We start from the raw sequence: 10,793 nt of genomic DNA, 5'->3' as shown, positions 1-10,793 counted from the left end.
GTTGGGGAAAAAAAAGAAGTCTACAAATAATAAATGCTAGAGAAGATGTGGAGAAAAGGAGATCCTCCTTCAGCATTGGTGGAAATGTAAATTGATGCAGTCACTTTGGAAAACTGTAGTGAGGTTCCTTAAAAAACTAAAAACTACTATATGATACAGCAATTCAATTCCTGGATATATATTTGGAAGAAACCAGAATTTGAAAAGATACATGCACCACGATGTCCATAGCAGCACTGTTTACAATAGACAAGACATGGAAGCAACCTAATCATTCGTCAACAGATGAGTGAAGATACAGAGTGAGTGAGTGAGTGAGTGAGTGTGTGTACACAATGAAATATTATTCAGCCATAAAAGAATGAAATACCGCCACTGTAGCACATGAATGGACCTACAGATTATCTTACTAAGTGAAGTAAATCAGACAAAGATAAATATCTACACGATATCACTTATATGTGGAATCTAAAAAATAATACAAATGAGTTTATTTACAAAACAGAAACAGACACACAGACATAGAAAACAAACTGTGATTACCAAAGGGGAAAGGAGGACGGAGGGAGGGATAAATGAGTGGTATACAATTAACAGATACACAATATTATATAAAAAATAAACAAGGATTTACTGTATAGCATAAGGAACTATATTCAATATTTTGTAATAAACTATAAGGGAAAAGAATCTGAATATATAACTGAATCACTTGCTATACACCTGAAACACAATATTATACATAAACTATAGTTCAATTAAAAATAAAAAGATTACATCTGATAGTTTTCTCCTGAAAAAACAAAACAAATTATGTCTGATATTTAAACAACTTTGTAAAGATGAGCATTTAAAATATAACTTGTAAAATGAATAAATCATAGTGAAAGTAACAAGTAACAATTCTGAGAGAAAATTATCAGGATCATTTCTACAACATAGTAGCCAATACCTTATTTTAAAATGAAACATCAAATGTATAGCCAAATAGCTTTGTAAAAATAATCAAATATATTTTCAAATATATTATAAGTAGACATGTAAAAATAAAATAATCATTTGTATTCTATTTTAAATGTCCTCTCATAAAAATGTAGTTCGAATAATAAGAAAATAAGTATTAAATACTTTACTATTTATTCATAGCTTGTTACCATATATTCTCTATTATTGTACATTTGCCTTTAAAATTCGATCTTCTATAGTCATAAAAACAAGTTGTCTCTCAAAATAAAAACAATACTTATAATAATGATGTTCCTTTAATATAATAATACAAGTAAGCAAGTACTTAGTCACATTTTAGCATCTAGCATCGTTTCAGTCCAGTGGGAATGAGATTTTTCCAGGACACAATTAGAAGGATATCAAAGAGAACAGCTATGTAAAATCAAATACCAATTAGAAATAAAAAGTTACATTGCCTTTCTTCTACTTATCCAATAGTTTCAGCAACAGACATGCAGGACTAGGGACAGTTTGAAATTACCGAAAATTACAAAACAGCACAGAATTGGAAGTGATACAAGGGCAACCTAAAAGCACACTTTTCTGAAAGTAGAGAAATATTATAAATAGATCAAGAAAATATAAATTTAAAAGTACTTTCTTTGGGACAACACAAAGGCTGTCAAATGAACTTTATTTTTAGTTACAGGAGTATACATTCTCTACAACGGGGGTCCCCAACCTCCAGAATCTAATGCCTGATGATATGAGTTGGAGCTGGTGTAATAACAATAGAAATAAAGGACACAATAAACGTAATGCCCTTGAATGATCCTGAAACCATTCCCCCTGCCCCACCCCTGGTCTGTGGAAAATTTGTCCTTGAAAATGGTCCTAGGTGCCAAAAAGGTTAGCTCTACAACATACAAGGTAAAATGTACTGAAAAATGAACATTTGCAAGCTTACATCACTGCTAAAAACTACTGCAATTCATAATCCCCTACCTTCTGAGACGCAATCTGTGGCTCCTTATTTGTCTACATATAGGCTAATTTGTCACAAGGAAAGTAGCCAGAAGGAGAACAGACACTACACTACACACAGGACGGCACACTCGGCGGGGCATGCACACTTAGTGTAAATGCATGCATCACTTGACTAGGGGGTGGGGCAGCAAAGCAGTGAAGGAATAACTTAGATGAGGCTCTAAAGACTTTTCAGCAGTTCTTTAGGGAAGAAAAACAGATGTCTCAAGAAATGTGGGGCCTAACTTCCTATGTGGTGCACTGTATAAACCCTTGTGTTACTTACTCCCTTTAAGCCAAACTGCAGCAAAGACATGCAGCACCCCTAGAGCTGGGAGTTGTGCTTTAATGTAGTACAATGCATAGACTGGACCATGAGGCAGCCCAACATTTTATGTCGGATCTAAAAAATGTGTGTGTGTGTGTGTGTGTGTGTGTAAGGTCCATTCAAAAGGAGAGCTCTAATTTTAAAAAGACAAAGCTTATCAAACAGCTCATCCAACTGTACATTTTATTTCTGAGTTGATGCCACCAAAAGCTAAATATGTGAATGACCACAGGACCAAGGCAAAATTGTAAAGAAATGAATATTTATGGGATGTTAATGGTATGTGCTTCAGGGAACAGGATGCCAGGCAATTACTTATTTTTCTCAACCCTGACATGACCAACTCCACGTGCACTCACTTCTCCTCTCCCTGTCTCAGCATCCTGGTTAAACAAGGTGAGGCTCCGTTGCTGACCGGGAAGGAGGGGAGTGATGTGAAAATTCCAAGTGGGCTAAGACAAGTGAAGAAAAATTCCTTTTTAACCGAGCCCCCTGAGTTTCATAAGCAAAGATATTTATGGTAATTTTTTGTTGGTTTTAATTGTCTTTATTTTAGGAATTATCTTTTTCTCCCAGTCATTCTTACCTGTGTGTTTATATTGTAGTAAGAGACAACCTGTTTACAGCTTCAAATTTGACTTATGTATGTCATAAAAGGTTTCAGTTGAAAGTAACCTAAAAACTAATCCAATCTCTTTTTAATTTTGAAGGAAAAGATCCACCCAATATTGCACAATAGTTGAAAGTCAGACTAAGAAACTGGGTGCAGGTCTCCTGGCACTCACTGTGGAGCCCTGATCAGTAAACCAAGCAGGCCATGTTACTATCTGAGATAACTGTGCTTCCCAGGAGGAGTCATTTTCATCCACATTCTAATATGCATCACCATTATCAGAGAAGGTCTTTAATAAAAATATATTTCCTGCTTGGAACAAGGAAAAGAGAACACATTGGGACCTGGAATAGCCAGATGGTGACAAGAGGGCAATGATTACCTAAGGACCAGGATTAAAAAAAAAAAAAAAAGGCAGGCATAAGTTAGTAAGTTCTTTGAAAGGAAAAAGTGAGGTAGTAATATAATAAAGCCACACTGTGTCACTGTTCAGAGTTTTTCAAGGACCACACATTCACTCATGGTATAATAAGATATCAGAATTATTCTGAAAGATCTTATAATTTGTCTCAAAGAGGAAAGAGAAACAGGGAAATGAGACGAAGTAGGCAAAGACAGGCCTCTTTTCTCATTATCAATAGTGAGGATTACATACCCCTTTCTCAAGATATTTAGAACAAAACTGCTGAGCAAGCGAATACAAATTTTAAATATGTACAAAGTATGTGAAAGAGAACTCTACAGGACATTAGATTTACGAGAATAAAATCTGTGGATCCGTGTGGTATTATATGTACCAATGTGACCTGCACGAACCAAAGAATAGTATTTTAAATTCAGAAAGATGGACTTTCCAACAAATCATAAATCCTTAACCTGCTCTGTTAAAGATGGATACTGAAAGAATGAAAGAAAAGTTATAAATGATGATATGTGTGCCAATGCAAATAAAGTAAAACTATCTGTCTTATTATACCACAGAATAACAACAACAATCTAGATATGGTTTTAGAAAAGACCTTGACTTAACCCCTTTCCCTCCCTCTTTCCTCATCAACCCCCAGAAACACTTTGAATGCCCATGTTGTACTCATAGAATAAACATTAGGAACATCTATATACACTAATTATGCTACTCATATTAAGATGTTGTTGTTGTTCAGTTGTGTCCAACTCTTTGGGACCCCATGAACTGTAGCATGCCAGCCTTCCCTGCCCTTCATGATCTCCTGGAGTTTGCTCAAATTCATGTCCATTGAGTCAGTGATGCCATCCAACCATTTCATCCTCTGCTGTCCCCTTCTTCTCCTGCCTTCAGTCTTTCCGGCATCAGGGTCTTTTCCAATGAGTCGTCTCTTTTGCATCAGATGGCCAATGTATTGGAAACTCAGCTTCAGGATAGGTCTTTCCAATGAATATTCAGGGTTGATTTCCTTTAGGATTAACTGGTTTGATCTCCCTGCAGTCCAAGGGACTCTCAAGAGTCTTCTACAGCACCACAATTTGAAAACATCAATTCTTCAGTGCTCAGCCTTATTTATGATCCAACTCTCACATTCGCGCATGACTACCGGAAAAACTATAGCTTTGACTATATGGACCTTTGTCAGCAAAGTGATGTCTCTGCTTTTTAATACACTGTTTAGGTTTATCATCGGAGAAGGCAATGGCACCCCACTCCAGCACTCTTGCCTGGAAAATCCAATGGACGGAGGAGCCTGGTGGGCCGCAGTCCATGGGGTCGCTAAGAGTTGGATAAGACTCAGCGACTTCACTTTCACTTTTCACTTTCATGCACTGGAGAAGGAAATGGCAACCCACTCCAGTGCTCTTGCCTGGAGAATCCCAGGGACGGGGGAGCCTGGTGGGCTGCCGTCTATGGGGTCGCACAGAGTTGGACATGACTGAAGTGACTTAGCAGCAGCAGCTTTATCATAGCTTTTCTTCCAGATACAATGATGAGTTCTATGATTAAATATGTCAGTTCAATGGTCCTAAGCATTATGATATTGAAGCACTCAACTATTGTGCATTTTTTGTCCAAAAGCACTAATATCTACACACAACTTTCAAGTTAAGTTATAGTCTCAGGTCAAGAATAAAAAAGATACAGAAAACTGAACTTACAGCATGCTCACCCAAGATGAGAGTCATGTCTTGGCCAATACAGTAATGAACAGTTTCCCAAATATGGTATAAGACGAGTGCAAGATGAAAAAGTAAGGTGAAAAGGAATTTCAGTGACACACATACACAAAATGGAACAATGATACAGACAGAAGTAACCTGCTGGACCTCCACAAAGTCATACATTCCTTAATTCAATATTTAGTTTTAGAGTTCCTACCAAGTACAAGGCATGTTCTAAACACCGGATTAGAACAGTGCCCAAAAGAAAACTTTGTATCCATGGGATACACATTGTCATTGAGACTATAAATAAAGAAAAAATCTTTTAAAAGTCAGTTGATAGTGCTCTAGGGGAAATCAACATATGATAAAGGTGACGAGCATGAGCAATGACGATTTGTTATTTTAGATACGACAAGCAGAGAAGGCTGCCATAAGGATATGTTTGAGCTGAGACTTGAAGTTAGTGAAGATACCTGAGGACACAGCATTACAGACAGACAGAGGAAAACTCTGAAGTGGGAAATAGCTGATCCCATTTTGAGGAATGTCAAGGAAGTCAGTGTCTAGGGTTGACTGAATAAGAGGAAAATGATAGGAAATACTGTGAGACAGAGAGCAGGGGTCAAATAAAATGGACATTAGTAAGGTCCTTGTCTTTTATTTTCAGAGACATAAGTTGTTGGAAGATTTACACCTTTCAAGAGTGACATAATCAGATAGATAAATCTTCAAAAGGTCACTGCTACTTGGAGAATAAACTGTTGTACCTGAAGGGAGAAAACAGGGAAAATTAAGCAGCTATTGCATCAAATCAGGGAGTAGCTGATGGTCTACCTGATCAGATGGGTAATGAGGGGGTAGTAATTAGGTGGATAAAACAAGATTTGGGGGGACATAATTTAGCTAAAGTAAAAGACCTAGTGAGAAAGGGGGGAAAATGAAGACAAAAAGGAAATGAAGAGCTAGCTACAGGCATACAAATATAGATCAACCAAATCCTGGAACATAAATTTGGGTGAAGTAATGGTGAGGAATATTTTTTAAGGATGTTGGGGATGTTTTTTTCTTTTTTAAATGAGATGATTTTATGACAGTCTACATATGCTAAGATGTTAAGATATTTGGATTAGTGTACTATAAGTTTCTCCTCACTATCTGCCAGCAAGAAATTTTATAAACACTTTCTCTGAAATATGTCTACCACAAGATTTTTTTCTTACCCCCTAAAATACACTTTAGGAAACTTTGTTATTTTTTCCTTAAATTGAGAAAAAGTTGCAAAGTGGTAGTTCTGTATGTGTACCAAAATGATACAAAACAAAAATGATGCAAAAAAGAAAACTTTCACAGAAAATAGCATCATAAAAGTTGAGAAGAAAGAAAAGAAAGAAATGGATACCAGAGAAACTATGTTCTTTGCAGTAGCATCCTTTCTTTGAGAAATTTAATGTCCTTAACCTGTTTTAAAAATTTTTTATGATAGTTTCATGGCACAAATCTTTCAGACTTATTACAAAGAGCTTTAAAAAGCAACACTAAAAACTTAAATTTTAAACCAACATTATCTTCCACAAAGTATATTTTAAGGCTTCTAAGGCAGAAATCAAAGGAAATTGAGGAACATTAATAAACTAAAAATGCTGAGAGCTTTTAAACCCCTGGGGATTCATTTGCTTCATAGCAGTGTGCTTTTTCAACATTTAAATTTTATATGCTCTTGCTAATGAAAATAATTTGCTACAGCAGAAAGGAATGAAGATGTCAGCTCAGTATGACATATTTATCAATATAATGGAAAGGTATGTTCTGAAGATCCTTGATGGATTCCAGTGAAAAAAAAATAGTGTACAACTGTTTGGGAAGTTGAATTCAATCAGTAGAATATAGTTCCAGGAACACATATTTCAAATATCAAGGAATTAAAAAAAAAAACTGAACTTGGACTCCACAGATAATTTGTGGACAAAATGGATTTTTTAATAAAATCTCACATTAAAATGTATTGAATTATATAAATTGAGGGAATGTAAGAATTCGAATTGTTCATGTAAAGGAAACTGGACAAATGATCAGATACAAGTCAATTTAGAGTGTAAACAATGTTCACAAGCCCAAAATGAAAAAGTATTAGGATTCAATGTGAACTATAAGCTACAAATCATTACAACATAAAGTTGTTTTAAAATGAAATAAGAGTGATACAAACATACCTGATTTTACAGCATATCTTAATTTGGCTGCTGGACAAAATTTTGTCCAAATAAATACAAATTCCTAGTCACTCCAATTGCAAAATTGGGATTATGCACCTAAAAATAATTAGGCCAATATTTAACATTACAACTGATAAGACAGCAAGTCATTGAAGCATCTATTTAGAGAAAAAAACAGTTGAAAACCATTACTGCAAATAAGTCACCCACATACACAGGTTTACTTTTTATTTTAACATTAATAGTGTTTGAACATAATAAATCTAAATTTTCTCTGAGGATCTCTCTCCAGCATTTCAATATTCTAACACTGACCTGTTAGCTATAATATCTCTTTATATTTCACCAAAATTACTCTCCTTTTTGTGTGTATTTTGTCTGGAAAATTGGGGGCAGGGACTAGATGGAAATACAGTGCAAAGCAAAGAATATATATAACAATACATCGGAGGTAATGATAAGACAGAAGTAAATAGGCAAGTGGAAGTAAGTATCATTTAATAGATAGGAACACCTACAAGGAAAGACTATTCTACTTATTAGTATTTATATAATTCAACAGTAATGAATTTTCATATAACCAATTCTGGACTTAAAAAAAAGTAATGATATGTTTAAGCAACCCTCCTAACTATGCTTAGTTAGGGTGTTAAAAAATAGTTATGAGACAAATGAAGTAGCTAACGTTTGGAACAACTTCATAAGAAAGCAACGAAAATGACTTAAGCCTCAAGGGGGAAAAGAGCCCAAAGAACTTAAATTATTTTTACCTGATAACACTCTGAAAGTGATATGCCTGGAGTCCAAGTATTGAATATGTTAAGAGATAAATGTCCACGTCATCCAAAAAAAGAAGAGACATTAACTATGGCATACAAAATTCAAATTACTCATTAAACTATCTGTGGACCATAAGCACTGGGATTTGTCTAAGTAAAGTTTCAAGAACCTGGATTACTTTTTCAGAAGGCTTAAGAAGGTAAACAACAATCTTTCTGGGTTGGATTTGATCAAATTTGTTAGAACTCTATGAATTAAGGACTACATAGATAAGGTTATTTTCAAAAATCTATGCAAATCTTAAAATCTTATTGGGCCTAAGATAAGAAATAAACTATCTTTTTATCAAAGGGCAGAATGAATCTGTGCACTGGTTAGAATATTTTAGATCCATTCATTTATCACTAAGAGTACTATGATATACCACAGAGTTAAAGAAAAAAATAACTGTGCCATGAATTAGTATTCAGTAATTATAATGAAATTAACATCATTTTGCAACTCAACAGTGATTTGCAACTTTGTTTAGCAACACTCTTGCCAAGAGAACTTCTTACAAGTCAGTGGTCTCTCTGACTTCACTGAGAGACAGAAATACATGACCATTTCCATCATTCCATTTTCTATCAGTATTATAACTAATAGTTGATCTAACATGAGTGTCAACACAGAATGATAAGGCAGAGCAGCATAAATCTTTAAATGTATCACAAATGATATCTCTTTTATGTAATTAAGTACCATATCCCTCACATGTTCTCTTAAAATAAAATGTCTGGTAAATTTATCTGGTTATGTTCAATATTTTACTGTATGCTCTATGAGTCTCAATCAAGCCATGAAGGCATTTTCACATATTTAAACATACTTTTCATAGAGTACAATTCTAATAGTTACGCAAAGAGAGTTGTTTTGTGTTTCTGAGTCTTTGCTTGTACAAAAGGAATGTAACTTCTCATTATAGGTTACCTGTGATTTTAATGTTCACCTTTCTTCCTAATTTTATAATGTGTCACATACAACAATTTACCCCTATTTTAAGTTTATAGAATACTACAAGGATTTTTTTTTTTTTCAAGCAAACCCACTACACTACCATCAGTGCAAAGAAATGAAACTGGAACACAGTTTACTCAGATATAACTATTAATCTATTCACATCATAATGTAATTAAAGGTCTCTTTTCATTTGAATATTCAGTTCTAGAATTCCTATCACGCTGAATCCTAAAGTATAAGTTGAGAAATTTTGAAATATAGCTTAAAATAGTACATAATTGTTATTTGCATATATTTCCCTTTTTTTCTATTTTGGTATTAATTGTAGTGTAATGGTAATTTAATAAATTATGTATAAAAAAGAAAAGTTATTGTACTCGTATTTAAACTGAATTTAAAAATTATTCCCTTAATTTTTTGTATTCTTGTACTTAAAAAGTGAACTTTAAGATGATCTTTTAAAATTGAGTGTCTTCTGTCACCAACAGGGCTGTATCATCAGGTTTCTGGTCTCTTTAAAAGTTAGTAATTTAATCACAATTAAACATTTCTCTCACTTAGTTTTAGATAACAATGAAGCAGTGGGTTTCTTAAAGAAGTACTGAACTAAGCAACTACTGAACATGGGTCTAGTCTAGTAATAAAATGGAAGGAAGGCAGAAAGGGGGATAGGGAGAAGGAAAGAAGGAAGGAGAGAGGGAATGACTTTAAAAGCTTTAAAGCTGAAAATGACATTGTACAAACCTAGTGATCACAGTGTACATAACTCCATACCCACTTTATTAATGCATACACAAATAACTCAAAATTGTAAATAATTGTTTAGCAGTATTAAACAAACACTACATTTTAAAATTCCAGGACACTGAGAATGTACCCATCCATAACTCACAGTGACAGAAAAGATAAACAGGACTTTTGACAACATAAAACATTTCCTGAGGTATGCCATAATGCAAAATTGAAGATGAAAATATCTCAAAGCTCATCTTTGTTTAGTATTGACCTCTAGCATAGACGTGCTATTAAACACACCCCTTCCGTCTCCACTGAAGCCTAAACAATCTGAATTAGGAGAGTGTGCAAAGATGTGCCTTCCAGGCAAACTTTTGTTTTCCAAAAGTAAATCTCCCCAAATACTTCCAGCTGGAAAAAGTCCACTTGAGCTACTTGACACTAGAGCTTCACTTTCTCACCTTGGCTTACCTGCTACTACTTAATTATTCTTCTAAGCAGGCTCTGGACAAGTTGGGGAGGTGGCTCTTTCAGCACTTCTGAATCCATGATGACTAGAAATATACACACCTAACACTCCCACAGGTCTTCCACGCCCTTTCTCCTTCCCGCCCTTCTGAGCACTCGCGTCGTGAAAGCCTGGCCACCTGGGAGCAAACAGTACTCGAGGAACAATCCTCAAGATCAAGAAACTGACTGGATTTCAACATGTGGTGAGAGAAACTGGGAGGGGGGTGTGTGTGGCGGGAGGGATAGGAGCACTACAGACAGCAGCTGTCCATTAAGTGGTTTAAATCTGTTGGTTAAAAAGCTGAATAAACAAATACACAGATGGGTCTAGCTCCTTGGGGATTCCGGAATCTGAGGAGCCTCCCAAGCCGTGTCCAGTTCTGCCTCTCTCGCCCCGTCCCCGTGCAAAATGCGCGCGAGTTCCACTCTCAAATGCTCCAGACTCGCACGTGCCTTTCCTTCTCGTTGTTCCTAATGAGTTCACCCGCGCGCAGATCGGAAGAGCACA

At 35.3% G+C, this 10,793-nt stretch overlaps 1 protein-coding gene across 1 annotated transcript in view; it reads right to left on the bottom strand.

Annotated features, from left to right (window-relative positions):
• The window catches only part of FOXP2 (forkhead box P2), a 656,652-nt gene extending 645,937 nt beyond the window's left edge, over positions 1 to 10,715 (bottom strand). Inside the window, exon 1 of the mRNA XM_010831196.1 lies at positions 10,247 to 10,715. The gene's annotated coding sequence lies outside the window, so the exon portion shown is untranslated. The remainder of the gene's footprint in view (positions 1 to 10,246) is intronic.
• Positions 10,716 to 10,793: the final 78 nt, after the last annotated feature.

The sequence above is a fragment of the Bison bison genome, unplaced genomic scaffold (assembly GCF_000754665.1).
Source record: "Bison bison bison isolate TAMUID 2011002044 unplaced genomic scaffold, Bison_UMD1.0 scf7180017864525, whole genome shotgun sequence".
Lineage (NCBI taxonomy): Eukaryota > Metazoa > Chordata > Mammalia > Artiodactyla > Bovidae > Bison > Bison bison.
The sequence above is the reverse complement of the archived record's forward strand: the minus strand, read 5'-3'. Positions and strand labels throughout refer to the sequence as shown.